A 14,359-nucleotide genomic window follows, 5' to 3' on the forward strand; every position below is an offset into this window, starting at 1 on the left:
GATTGCAAAAGCTGAGTTAATAGGGAAATGAAACGTCCATAGGCTAATGAAACGCGGAAAAGCTCTGACAATTAGCTGCTGTTTGCAAAGCCTCTCCTGGGCGAGGCTTAGCGTCTTAGGCACCTCTTGGCAACGTTCCTTTGGGTACTTTTAACCTCTGAAGGTGTGGCACAAAGTCCACCTGTTTTGCTTCCTTAACCTTTGCAATGGAACTGCCGTTCTTCTTCTCCTACCTTATGGCTGCAGGTAGGGACCCTTCCTCGTTTACTCGGTGGAGTCGCTGCTTGTATACTGGAATAATAATAATAATAATAATAATAATAATAATAATAATAATAATAAATTTATTTATACCCCGCCCATCTGGCTGGGTTTCCCTAGCCACTGTGGATGGCTTCCAACAGAACATTAAAATACAATAGTCTATTAATCATTAAAAGCTTCCCTAAACAGGGCTGACTTCAGATGTCTTGTAAAATTCTGGAAGCCGCGTCAGAGGAATGGGGCAGGGGATGAAGCATGGTGGGTAGGGATAATTGCCCTCATATGAACTGTAACCCACAGATTCCCAGCTTTCTTCCTACTCTTCCACCTCTTCCTCTTCTTTTTAAAAAAGAGTTAAGTTTCTAGCATTTGCAGAACCTAAGATATGAGACGAAATGTACAGGCACTAGGCTCCCCGACCCCTTTCCCCCCAACAAAATATTGGTTTCAATCATTTTGTGGATGAGAAATTAGCCTGCTCTCACCCCCCCCAAACGTCTAGTATTTTACTTTGATACCCCATATTTTTACAAAGGGCATTTAGAAAAGGTTTTAAAAGAAATCTCAGCAGTAATCAGCAGCCGGGAGGAGGGAGAAATACCCCCAACTGGCTCTATCAAATTTCTTTACAGGGGAAAATTGGGATATTTTACATAAAAACGTGGCAGGCCATCTATTGATAGCTGCAGGAATCTCAGTGGCAAGATTTTTGAAAACCTAAGGTTTAAACATAGTAAAATAGTACCAAAAAAATATGTGGGGAGAGTTTGCTCTTGTTTGTTTTCTGAGTATGTATTTTGTGTTCTTATTTTGTCATTTTATGTTGTAAACTGCCCTGTTCTCTTATGATGAAAGGCAATATACAAATTTAATAAATAATTTAAATTAAAAAAAAAAAAAACAACCACAGGAAGCCTTGGGAAATCATGTTAACTGAGAAATTGACACAAAGTTTATGCTTTGCCAGTGTTTAAAAAAGTGACACACATTCTTGGCATATTGCTGACCTTGTATTACATACACTGATTTAAAAAAGATACTGTTAAAACCTTGCCACTGGTCTTTAAAAACATCTATATTGTCTAATTTAAAATTATATTTGCTCAAAGGGGACATACTCTCAGTCAAAGAACTATGCAGACTGTGGATATATGTGTGCGTGTGTAGATAGATAAAAAGAGTCAGAGAGAGTCTATTGCTCATTGATTAATTTTCTATTATTTTGCAATCTTTGCAACATTTTTGGTGCCAAAGGGAGGACAGGCATTATGTTCGGTGTGTGTGTGTCAGAACCGAGTTACCTGTGATTCAGTGGGTCAGTTCGTTAAGGGGGCAGCTGCCCCCCTGGCTATGCTACACCTGTGCTACATCTTTACATACACCCCTTCTATTTTGTTTCCAGCTGCTTTGGAGGTGAAGACTAGTCCTTCTCCTGTAGTAGGCCTGGTACACAACCCAGTTGTGCTGCATTGTAACTTTACAGTTCAGGAGAGCATCAGAAAAGAAGACGTGGCTCTGAAATGGGCGGTGAAGACTGTATCTGGAGAAGAGAGGGCAGTGTTTTTGTTTGATGGGAACATCACAGCAGGATACCGGCATGGGCCCTTGGTGAATGTTGAGTTACTACCCCATGGCATTGCATCACTCACCTTGTCCGATGTGACATTAAGGGATGAAGGGATTTACACGTGTACTGTGTTGGTAACTCCGCAGTATGGAAATGGAAAGATCCAGCTTAAAGTCAGAGGTACAAATTGCTTTTTGAAGTTATCCAACCAACACAAAATGAAGAATCTTTGAGATCAATAAAGTGGTCCAGTAGAGCAGGCTGTTACACCTGCCACAAAATATTGCAGTGCTGTTGTGCAATGTTCCACTTAGCTAGCCATACATTCTTCTCAGACAGTCCACGTCATTCCTTCTCCTGGTTTACTGTCCCCTGCAACATTATTCTGTGCCACTGAGCAGGCTAAGTCTTCATGGGTCTGTCTCGGGGGGTTTTCTGCCTTCCTTCCCTTCTTAAGTTTCTAATCCCCAACCCACATATCTATTGTGCTTCTGAAAACCTTCACCCATGTGCGCAAAGGATGCTATTTTGATTGCGAAAGGATTGACACTCACCCCCCCCCCAACATTGTGAATAGAAGGAACAAGTGCTTCTAAAGCTGTGGCAAACCTCACCCAGCCCCACAAGTAAATCAGGGAATGGGAGGTGGGGGAAAGCAACAGCAACGCAAAGTAAGGAGGGGAGGAGTGACTGTCATCATTGTTGCCACGAAGGTAAAGAGAAGGAGGAGGAGAGCTGGGGGTGGGGGAGGAGAGGAAAGCAACAGTAGAGGCCATACAGTGTGAGTTGCCCTGGGCCCTGCTGCACCTCCTTAGTGCCTCTTTAGTTTTCTGGAAGAGGTACAGTGCTACCTCGCAAGACGAATGCCTCGTAAGACGAAAAACTCGCAAGACGAAAGAGTTTTTCATTTTTTGAGTTGCTTCGCAAGACGAATTTCCCTATGGGCTTGCTTCGCAAGATGAAAACGTCTTGCAAGTTTGTTTCCTTTTTCTTAAAACCGTGCATTCAGGGGGTGCAGTTGTGACTTGACTTCGAGGAGCAACTCATAGCACGCGGTGTGGTAGCCTTTTTTGAGGTTTTTGAAGACTTTGGTGATTTTTGAAGCTTTTCCAAAATCCGTGCTTCGCAAGACGAAAAAATCGCAAGACGAAAAAACTCGCAGAACGAATTAATTTCGTCTTGTGAGGTACCACTGTATTGACTACTAAACCACTCTGTAAATTGTGGCTCCATGAGGGGAATAGGGGTCTCCTAGCAAATCTCAGCATGCTTTGGGAGAAGAAGCCATGACTGTTTAAAGTGGTAGATAAAGGTAAAGGTAAAGGTAAAGGTAAAGGTAAAGGGACCCCTGACCATTAGGTCCAGTCATGGCTGACTCTGGGGTTGCGGCGCTCATCTCGCTTGATTGGCCAAGGGAGCTGACGTACAGCTTCCGGGTCATGTGGCCAGCATGACTAAGCCGCTTCTGGCGAACCAGAGCAGCACACGGAAACGCCGTTTACCTTCCCGCCGGAGCGGTACCTATTTATCTACTTGCACTTTGACGTGCTTTTGAACTGCTAGGTTGGCAGGAGCAGGGACCGAGCAACGGGAGCTCACCCCGTCATGGGGATTCGAACTGCCAACCTTCTGATCGGCAAGTCCTAGGCTCTGTGGTTTAACCCACAGCGCCACCCCCGTCCCTAACCATGTCTGCTTAGAAGTAAATCCTATCAATTCAAGGGGGCTTGCTCCCAGGCCAATGTGGTTAGGGTTGCAAGTCTTGGGTCCTTTTAAGAGAGGATAACTAGGCACTGAACTTGGGATCATCAGCAGGCAAAGATTAAGGACATAAGAAAAGCTCTGCTGGATCAGGCCCATGTCCCATCTGGTCCAGCCTCCTGTTCTCACTGTGGACATCCAATGTCTACAAGAAGCCCACAAGCAGAAGTTGCTTCCCAGCAAATGGCATTCAGAATTATATTGCTTCCTGGGGCTGTGAGAATGGGCAGCAAGGCATGTCATTTTAGGGGCTGAAACTTAATTTTTGCAAATTTCTTCAGTGAGGCATCTTAAAAAAACATTTTGGGGCATGTGGAATTCAAATCTGCCATTGTTTTTTCTGATTGGACAACATCTAGCTTCGTAAGTCTATGTTTGATGAAGAATTTTGATTTTGCCTTCTGAAAATGTCAGGTAATATACTAAATTGTCTCTCCCATATTGGTCTCTACTGATACAATAGGCACTGTAAAACCTCAACGGTTTCACCCCCAATGGAACACTCTTCCAGACAAAGGTAAAGGTAAAGGGACCCCTGACCATTAGGTCCAGTCATGGCCGACTCTGGGGTTGCAGCGCTCATCTCGCTTTATTGGCCGAGGGAGCCAGTGTACAGCTTCCGGGTTATGTGGCCAGCATGACTAAGTCGCTTCTGGCGAACCAGAGCAGCACACGGAAATGCCGTTTACCTTCCTGCCGGAGCGGTACCTATTTACCTACTTGCACTTAGTGCTTTTGAACTGCTAGGTTGGCAGGAGCAGGGACCGAGCAACCGGAGCTCACCCCGTCGTGGGGATTCGAACCGCCAACCTTCTGATTGGCAAGTCCTAGGCTTTGTGGTTCAACCCACCGAGCCACCCGCGTCCCTGTTTAAAGTGGTAGGAGACTGCTTTAAATGTATAGCGTGCAACACATTTTATTAGAGCAAAAGCTTCCATGGAGTAGATTCCATTTCAGCAGATATGCGGAAGGCATTCCTCAGTTGTGGATATGAGCGATATTCCTCTCTGATAATAATCTGCTTTCCCACTCCAGCTCAGCCTGCTGTGCTGCTGTCACCCCAAAGTCTCCTAGCTGCTGCCGAAGGAGAGAAGACATTTACTTGCAACGTTTATGACTTCTACCCCCAAGCAATTAACATCTCTTGGCTGGTCAGGAAACAAGGCAGCCTACGCGAAACACCACTGCCCTCAGATATATGCACAGGGGCCCCATCTTCCCAAGGCCGTGATGGTTTGTTTGCTGTGCTGAGTCGTGTCACCCAAATGGTGTCTGAGGCTGATAATGGTTCCTTATATATCTGTGAAGTCCAACACGAGTCCCTGGGAAAGCCGCTACGTAGAAACACAACTTTGTTGGTCACAAGTAAGTGTCCGCAAATCTATTTGTTATCATTTGTTACATTTATATTCCATTTTTCCTCCAAGGAGCTCGAGGTGGCATACATAGTTCTCCTTATCCTCACAACAACCCTGTGAGGTAAGTTAGGCTGAGAGAGAGCGAGAGGGACTGGCCCACTACTACACTTCATAGCTGAGTTGGGGGTTGAGGTCTGGTCTCCAAGGAGCCTCACAGGCAACTAGCCACACACTTTCCTGGTGGCTCTGAAGTTCCTGCCTTGCTCGCGATCTCCTCTACTTCTATGGTCCTGCAATAATTGGAGGGGTGGGGGTCTGGAGGCACCTGCACCACCCAGGAAGCTGGTGTGGGGACCTTCCGTCCTGGGACTTAGATGTCCAGATCTTCAGGCTCATTGGCAGTGTGGATCTGCTGGAAGATCCACTTTGCTCCTTGTCCAAAGCTCTAGGTCTGAATCCAGACAATGGCTTATTATTCATGTAAAGGGAAAGTGACCCCTAACCATTAGGTCCAGTCATGACAGACTCTGGGATTGTGACGCTCATCTCGCTTTATTGGCTGAGGGAGCTGGCGTACAGCTGCCGGGTCATGTGGCCAGCATGACTAAGCCACTTCTGGCGAACCAGAGCAGCACACAGAAATGCTGTTTACCTTCCCGCTGGAGCGGTACCTATTTATCTACTTGCACTTTGACGTGCTTTCGAACTGCTAGGTTGGCAGGAGCAGGGACCGAGCCACGGGAGCTCACCCCGTTATGGGGATTTGAACCGCCGACCTTCTGATCAGCAAGTCCTAGGCTCTGTGGTTTAATCCACAGCGCCACCTGCGCCCCCTTTTATTCATATACCAAAAGCGAATCCTGCAGGACCACAGTCCATTACACTTCATTAGATCCACTGTTCTGTTCTCAGCGATAACAACAGGAGAAGCCAAGTAAAAAATAAACCATCTTCAAGGAGGGGAGTCCCAGCAAGCAGTCTTGGAGGCCCAAGCCAAAGAAGTGACAAAGCATATGTCAAAAACAGAACAACTGCTATTGGTTTTAATAAATTCATTTGTATTCTAGTACCAAAATCCTATCATCGGGACACAGGATTTATTGTCGGGGTGGCCACCTCTTGCATCATACTGACAGGCTTATGCAGCATATTTTTAACCATCTTTTATCAAACGCGGCTTGCAAAAGGTAAATTTTAAAGAATCCTAAAACATTTCAGAGTGGAAGTCATTCATTTTAGCCCAGTTCACGATCTGCATGAAATGACCCATGAAAGATTGTACATGTATTTGTCACTATTCCTTGCCTCTTCCAAAAATGGAAACTTTCTGTTCCCAACACATGTTTTTACTTATTTATTTGCTGTATTTATTTACTGCCCAATAAAAATATTCTAGTTACTACTAAGTTACTACTGATATGTCTAGGGGGCATAGCTTGGCTTTTCATGGGCCACTCTGTTCTCTCCACTTTGTGCTAAGATAACAAGAAGAGCTCTGCTGGATTGGACCAAGGCCCAGCTAGTCCAGCATCCTGTTTGCACAGTGGCCAAGCAAGCACCTATAGGAACTCTGAAAGCAATAGCTCTCTTCCCACCTGGGGTTCCCATCAGCTGTTATTCAAAGGCACACTGTCTCTAGATCTGGATAGTTCAGTCGGTAGAGCAGGAGACTCTTAATTCCAGGGTCATGGGTTTGAGCCCCATGTTGGGTGAAAGATTCTTGCATTGCAGAGGGTTGGACTAGATGAGACCCCCATGGCCTCTTCCAACTCTACAGTTCACTGATTCTACCAGTGGAGGTACAAAAAGGCCATTGTAGGTAGTAGTAATTGATAACCTTGGCCTCCAAGATCCTCTGCAGAGCAATTTCTCAATTAACATTGAAATGTGTTTTATGTTTCCTGCACAGATGGGGAACCTGTGGCTTTCTAGGTATTCATGGGCTCTAGCTAGCATGGCCAATGGCTGGGAATGATGGGAGTTGTAGTCCTGCAACATCTGGAGGGCCAACAGTTTCCTATCTCTGTTTTTTTGGGAAGATGGCCACACTATGTTCAAGGGACCTTTCGCTAAGTGCATTGTACCCTAACTGCCTTTGCTTTTTTTATATATAGCAGAGCCCCAGGTCTCCTCAATCATCCAGCCTGACCTGATCCCGATTAATGAAAAGATCAGGCTGATGTGCAATATAAATGGATTTAGACCCAAAAGAATCCAGGTGAAATGGTACCGGAGAAACCCACACAGGATGGTGTCGGCAGCAGACCATTCAAAGGAAGATGCAGCCCTTTGTGAAGCTGGAGAAGATGTTACTGGTATGGCCAAGCAGCCGTTGGAAGCCAATGGCAGATTTTACAGCATCTCCTCCTGCCTGAGCTACACGCCGACGATAAAGGACGATAGGGCGGAATTTGAATGCAACATCCAGCACAGCACACTCAAAAATCCAATACGGAGGACCACAATTATTCATGTAACTGGTAAGATTAATAGCGGTTATCAAAGGAAGCAGCAGACAGGTTATGTATTCCAATAGTGCAGGGGTGGCAAGCCTCTCCTGCCAGGCTGGCCACATCCTTATCTCCAAAAATTGACAGGTGGGTGGGGACGTCTGCCTGTCAATCAACTGACCTCGTGCTTTGAATTCCCTATTGATTAGTGACTTGAAATTCAGCAAGGTCATTTCCTCCTGCTGGGTTTCAAGACACATCCTTTCAGACCAGAGAGGGAGCAGGGATGTCTTAATCCAATGCCCATTACCTGATTTGTTTCCCGCCCCCCACCAAACTTCAGTTCTCTGAAGCTGTCATCTGCCAAGACACAACCACAACTTCCATTTCCAAGCTGGGTGGAGGCTAGTTTGAGGGGGAGTACATCAAACAGAAGTGTTTCTCAGAAAGCCACTGTATACCTACAGATTTCAGGTAACATCATGTGTAAAGGTAAAGGTAAAGGTAAAGGGACCCCTGACCATTAGGTCCAGTTGTGGCTGACTTTGGGGTTGCAGCGCTCATCTCGCTTTATTGGCTGAGGGAGCTGGCGGATCATGTGGCCAGCATGACTAAGCCACTTCTGGCGAACCAGAGCAGTGCACGGAAATGCCGTATACCTTCCTGCCAGAGCGGTACCTATTTATCTACTTGCACTTTGACATGCTTTCAAACTGCTAAGTTGGCAGGAGCAGGGACCGAGCAACAGGAGCTCACCCCGTCGCGGGGATTTGAACTGACCTTCTGATTGGCAAGTCCTAGGCTCTGTGGTTTAACCCACAGCGCCACTTGGCTTCAAATGCTAGCAGTGGGATTGAGCTGGAGGCGGAGCAAGTGGTAAAATTTTCACAGCCTCCGATTGTGTTACCTGAGGGTGACTTGGAATAATAGAGACAAGGTACATCATTTACCACAAAAACAAGAGAAGCCCACAGTAGCCAAGTAGATACCTATAGTACAGGTTCTTTTGTTCTGTCACTTTTCCTGTAGAGCTAGTGTAATGTCTCAAAGCTGTGTATGGAATATCTTTCCCCTCCACACAAACACACACAGACTTTTGATCTCTATTTGGCAGCTCGACCAGCAAGTCATTACATCTTCAGCTCGCCCCAGGTTCCCATACAGGGGGATAAGCTTATTCTGATCTGTGTTGTGGAGAAATTTTACCCAAAGGACATCACTCTGGATTGGTTTCGAAATGGACAGCCTGTTGAAGAAGTGACACAGTTTGGGCCTTTCCCTTGTGAAAGTGATTTTTATAGTATATGGAGCCAGACTGAGTTTATCCTGACCAGAGATGATGAAGGAGCAATTTATACCTGTCGGATCAAGCACAGCAGCTTTGGAAATGTCGAAGAACTGTCCTATGAAATAAATTTGCAAGGTACGATGCCTCTGTGGTTGGAGCAGATTTGATTTCTCATTTATTATTGCCTTTGGCCTTGAATGCATATTGTCAGGGAACTGCCATCGGCTTAGGCGCGAGGGGGGCAAAGGCGGATGGATTACAGAGAGCCCCCAAAGATGGTGGGAAGCAGCACTTCCTCAGCGGAGGAAGGAAGCCACGCTTCTAGTGGGGAGGAGATGCAGGGCTCGGAGGATGCAAGGCGGTGCCAGGACACCTTGCCTGAGCAAAGTGGGGAGGAGGGAGGTCCCCCTTTACCCAAGCCTTCCCTGAGCAATAGGCTTCTGCGCAGAGAGGGAGGTCAAGAAACTACTCTGCTGGGGAAGATTTAAGGACCGCCCACTCTCAGATTCTTCTAGTGAATGAGCAAGACATGGAATAGAGGTGCTCTGCATTGTAAAGGTTTTTAGCACCAATAATAAAGCTTTAGAACAGACCAGTGAGGCATCTTGCCTGATTGCTCTTGAGCAACCACCTAATAGCCATAACACATATATTCTAGGGACATACGCTTTCAACATTTTTTTCTACAGCAACGAGGACTAGAAAGTTACATTTAATTAAAACCAACCAACCAACCAAACAGCAATTTCAACCATGATGCATTACATCTTTCTCCCAAATGGCCTTGGCAAAACAGGGTGCATCTCTTGCCACCATATCTTAAGGGGAGCAACTCACTTTGTTATTTCATGTCCCTACAGGAACGCCCCCAGAAGTCCTCTGGATCACTCCAGACCCTCCAGTTCCTGTTGCAGGAGAGGAGCTGAGGCTAAGCTGCCGAATCAATAACTTCTCCCCTAGCGTGATCAGGGTGAATTGGTTCCAAGATGGGAAGCCACTGCATGTGGGAATCTGCCACTCAGTCTCCGTAGTTGGCGCCAATGGCTTGCACTCCATGTGGAGCCTTCTGAGAGTGACACCTGCACAGGGGGCGGGGAATACTGTGTTTACGTGCAAGGTGGAACACGACGCACTGAGCGGATGTGTGGAAAGAGCGTATACTTTGCAGATGCCTGGTGAGTCCTGAGTTGATAAGATCCTTGAACAAACATCAAGGAAGCCGGAATAATGCACAGAGGGAGTCTGGAAGAGAGCTTTGGGGCAGTGATGTGAATAGAAAGTCGCGAGGTAGGAGCTGAAATGAGACCCGGCCTGCATTCCAACATCCTTTCCCCGCAAGATGAAAGGCAGCATGCTTTGGCTGTTGGCCTGAGGTCGTCATCTGTAAAAATACCCCATAGGGTGGCAGAGGGATTAAATTTTGCTTACAGAGGGCTTTGAAGATGTTCGCTTCTAATTATTAATATTATTGTGAAGCTATTACAATGTAGCCTTTGGCTGCTCCCTGCAAGTAGCCAGGTGCAGTTTTTGAGGGATGAGGCAGAGACCCCACCACAAAACCCCCACTTAGATGCTTACTAGATTTGTTCCTGTGGTGGACTTGTAGTTGCTAGCAGGAGAAGTATTATGCAATTATTTTCACCCACCCTCTATTTCTGCATTGCTAATGCTAACTACTTCATTCTAGATGCACTTACTTGGTTGCGAGTAAGTCCCATTGCCCTCACTGGGGCCTACTTCTGAGTAGGCATGTGTGGGCTTGCACTGCGAAGCATTCATAGATACTTGAGCTTGGTGACAAACTTGCAGAAGTTTCAGCTGAGGAAATCTCTGATTTTTTCCATGCATTTTTCTTACGCTCCACTTCAATACAGTGGTACCTCGGGTTAATTCGTTCTGGAGGTCCGTTCTTAACCTGAAACTGTTCTTAACCTGAAGCACCACTTTAGCTAATGGGGCCTCCTGCTGCTGCCGCGTCGCCGGAGCACGATTTCTGTTATCATCCTGAAGCAAAGTTCTTAACCTGAAGCACTATTTCTGGGTTAGCGGAGTCTGTAACTGAAGCGTATGTAACCCGAGGTATCACTGTATCTAGCAGCCCCATGCAGGCAATCAATACTTTTTACATCCTTGGCAAAGAAACATTTGAGGAGAAGACTCCCATATGTTTCCCTTTTAAAAGTTTATGGGTGAAGGAAAAAGCCCGCTAGTTTTCCATACGTACTCACAGGTTCAGTCCTAATAGGGAAATGATGCAGTTTTATTTTAGATCTTGTTTGACAATGCAAACTAAGTTCCAATGAGTAGTGAAATGTCGGTTTAGTGCCAATTTCTATTACCAGGAAAACCAAATGTTAAGTATTTTCCACACTGCAAGCATGTTGTAACCATCATCAAAGTAACTCTGCATGCAGAAAAACAACAAAGTTGGGAAGAAGGTTAAGGTGGAAGCTGCTCCCTGAAATATTAGTTTTCTGTGTGCAGGGAGGGGCAGGGTTTGGGCTGGGTTTTTTTGGTCAGGGCAGCTCTATTTGTAGCCTAAAGTTGGAAAATCCAGTAAAAGTTTTATTACATGGTTCTGTTTCTTAACCCTTTCACATACTAACTAGAATTGTTAGATTTGACTGCAAATCTCCCACATTTTGTTCAATGTGATGTGAATATTGGCAATGTCCTTTGAATATAATTTGGGTCAACAGATGCAAGGTTTAGGAGGGAAGCAATGTTTTAAGAGATGGTGGCTCAAGACCCCTTGATGCTAATTTATTGGATATAGAATTGCCAAGTGGCTTGCTCTTGTGCTATTAACAGAAAGCATGATATGGAGAGAAAAAAGAGCAAAGCCAGAAAGTGATGTTTTTCAAGCATGGAGAAAATCATTCATTACTATTGGGTGGGCTAATCAATCTGCTGATAAACAATCTACACTAGTTGGTTCAGAATCTGGCAGCCTTGATTGTATGCTAGAATAGTAATTCCATTTGTTTTCTTTATTGGATGAAGGTTGAACCGTTTTCATGAAAAAGAAGCGAAAACTGCATTGAAGCAAACCAAAGGGAGATTAGCAAAGAAACTATGAGTGGACTGGATTTCAAGGCATGAACAGAAGGATAAAAGCAGAAAAAGGAAATAATATGTCATATGCAACCACTAGATGTCGCTTTTCACCATCAACTGTTTGGACAGATAATTCCAGATATTTGTGGTTTAGTTTATTACATGTGAAATCTCACACTCTGGTGACTCTCCTTCTCCAAGAATTCAGGAGTGACTAAGCTTTCTAGTTTAGATCACCATTGCCTTTAATTTTTTTAGTTATGTGCCACATTTCTCTTTGCAAGAGGAAAAAAATCAATCCCACAAGATAGTTCATGACCAAGATAACTAGCAAACAGTCATTTAGAAATTATCAAAAAATATTCCCCAGAGAACATAGGAGAGTGTCCTGTTAGCTCAGTGGCAGTGCCTGTCCATTAGGGTGTGTTGATTTTTTCCAAAAACGAGGGTTGCTAAAAAGTTGTAACATGACTTGGGAATTAAAAAGATATTTTGGTTAAATTAATATAATTTAGTTTTGAATGTAGGTCATTTTTTGTGTAAAATTGCATAAAAATTATTAAAAATGATTGCCAAGTACTTCCAGTTATATTATACATGTGATGGGATAATGAGCTGCTTGTGCGTAAAAGCTTGATCCCTCTGGGGTTTGGCTAGTCACCCAAACCTAGGCACTAACGGAGCCTCCCAAAGCATGACTCCGTCAGTCGCTGGTAGAATCCGACAGTGGGCGTCTACGGAACTTACTCCAACATAAAAGCTGTTTGACGGACATACGCCTCCTGGACTCTCTGCGTGACAGCTTCCGGCGAGGGGTGGGGGTTGCTAAAGGGGGTCTTGTTACCTCCTCACTGTTCTCACTAGAAGTATCCCAGAGCCTCTCCCCCGATTCCCTTTCCGCTGGAACTCCTGCTCTCCCCCTACTGGTTCCTTCTTCTGCTGTAGAGTCTCTCCTATTCTCCTGGAGCCTCTCCACCACCTGTCCCTCCGATGGCAGTTCCCTGACAATACATTTTCGTTGTTGGCATTTGTCTGGAAGAGTGTTCCATTGGGGGTGAAACCGTTGAAGTTTTACAGTGCCTATTGTAGCTGTAGAGACCAATATGGGAGAGACAATTTAGTATATTACCTGACATTTTCAGAAGGCAAAATCAAAATTCTTCATCAAACATAGACTTACGAAGCTAGATGTTGTCCAATCAGAAAAACAATGGCAGATTTGAATTCCACATGCCCCAAAATGTTTTTTTAAGATGCCTCACTGAAGAAATTTGCAAAAATTAAGTTTCAGCCCCTAAAATGACATGCCTTGCTGCCCATTCTCACAGCCCCAGGAAGCAATATAATTCTGAATGCCATTTGCTGGGAAGCAGCTTCTGCTTGTGGGCTTCTTGTAGACATTGGATGTCCACAGTGAGAACAGGAGGCTGGACCAGATGGGACATGGGCCTGATCCAGCAGAGCTTTTCTTATGTCCTTAATCTTTGCCTGCTGATGATCCCAAGTTCAGTGCCTAGTTATCCTCTCTTAAAAGGACCCAAGACTTGCAACCCTAACCACATTGGCCTGGGAGTAAGCCCCCTTGAATTGATAGGATTTACTTCTAAGCAGACATGGTTAGGGACGGGGGTGGCGCTGTGGGTTAAACCACAGAGCCTAGGACTTGCCGATCAGAAGGTCGGCAGTTCGAATCCCCATGACGGGGTGAGCTCCCGTTGCTCGGTCCCTGCTCCTGCCAACCTAGCAGTTCAAAAGCACGTCAAAGTGCAAGTAGATAAATAGGTACCGCTCCGGCGGGAAGGTAAACGGCGTTTCCGTGTGCTGCTCTGGTTCGCCAGAAGCGGCTTTGTCATGCTGGCCACATGACCCGGAAGCTGTACGTCAGCTCCCTTGGCCAATCAAGCGAGATGAGCGCCGCAACCCCAGAGTCAGCCATGACTGGACCTAATGGTCAGGGGTCCCTTTACCTTTACCTTTAGACATGCTTAGGAACGTGTTGTTCAGTAGTAAGTCATGGCAAAGATCTCCTGACTGAGATAAGACAACTCATCTAATTGTTAAGTTCCTTCAATACTGTTACTTTCCTTTTCCATTTGTGGTTCCATAAAGAATGGGGTTTTAGCAGGTGACATTTCTTAAACACTTGCAGCCATGAGTAATATGTCACGGTGCAAATGCTAAAATTCTCACCTTGATGCAGTTATTGAAGATATAGAGCCCTACGTCTAAAAGGATATTTGTCCATTCTGCATTGAAGGTCCCAGCCGTGCTGAGAGATAGGTCGGCTTTTATAATGGGCCTACTAAAGATTCCAGTGACTTCAGTTGTCAATCAGCTGATTACAAATCAGCCTTGTGAGGAATGACAATAAAGCCGTTGCAGGAAGGAATATATTTATGAGCAAGATTGGAATGGCGAAAGCAGTAGGGAGTGAGGCATGCGTGTTGAGGTTGCTGGTTTGAAGTGTGTGTATTTTGGAAGCAGGAACTGCTGTTTCAACTGAGCTGATCTTGTCATAATAATATTAATAAAAACATAGTGGTGAAGGGTTTTTCTTTTGTTTTTAAAACTGGCATTCCAAATGGAAATTTCCATGCAGAAATATGTTTGTTGT

General features: G+C 45.2%; 1 gene segment (V, D, J or C); it reads left to right on the forward strand.

The window, feature by feature from the left end:
* On the forward strand, positions 1-12,321 carry LOC310847923 (immunoglobulin heavy constant mu-like). The segment is given in 8 exons: positions 1-246; positions 1,667-2,011; positions 4,628-4,957; positions 6,018-6,137; positions 7,065-7,430; positions 8,515-8,823; positions 9,549-9,863; positions 11,692-12,321.
* Positions 12,322-14,359: the final 2,038 nt, after the last annotated feature.

This window comes from Podarcis gaigeae (assembly GCF_964106915.1).
Source record: "Podarcis gaigeae genome assembly, chromosome: 6".
Classification (NCBI taxonomy): domain Eukaryota; kingdom Metazoa; phylum Chordata; class Lepidosauria; order Squamata; family Lacertidae; genus Podarcis; species Podarcis gaigeae.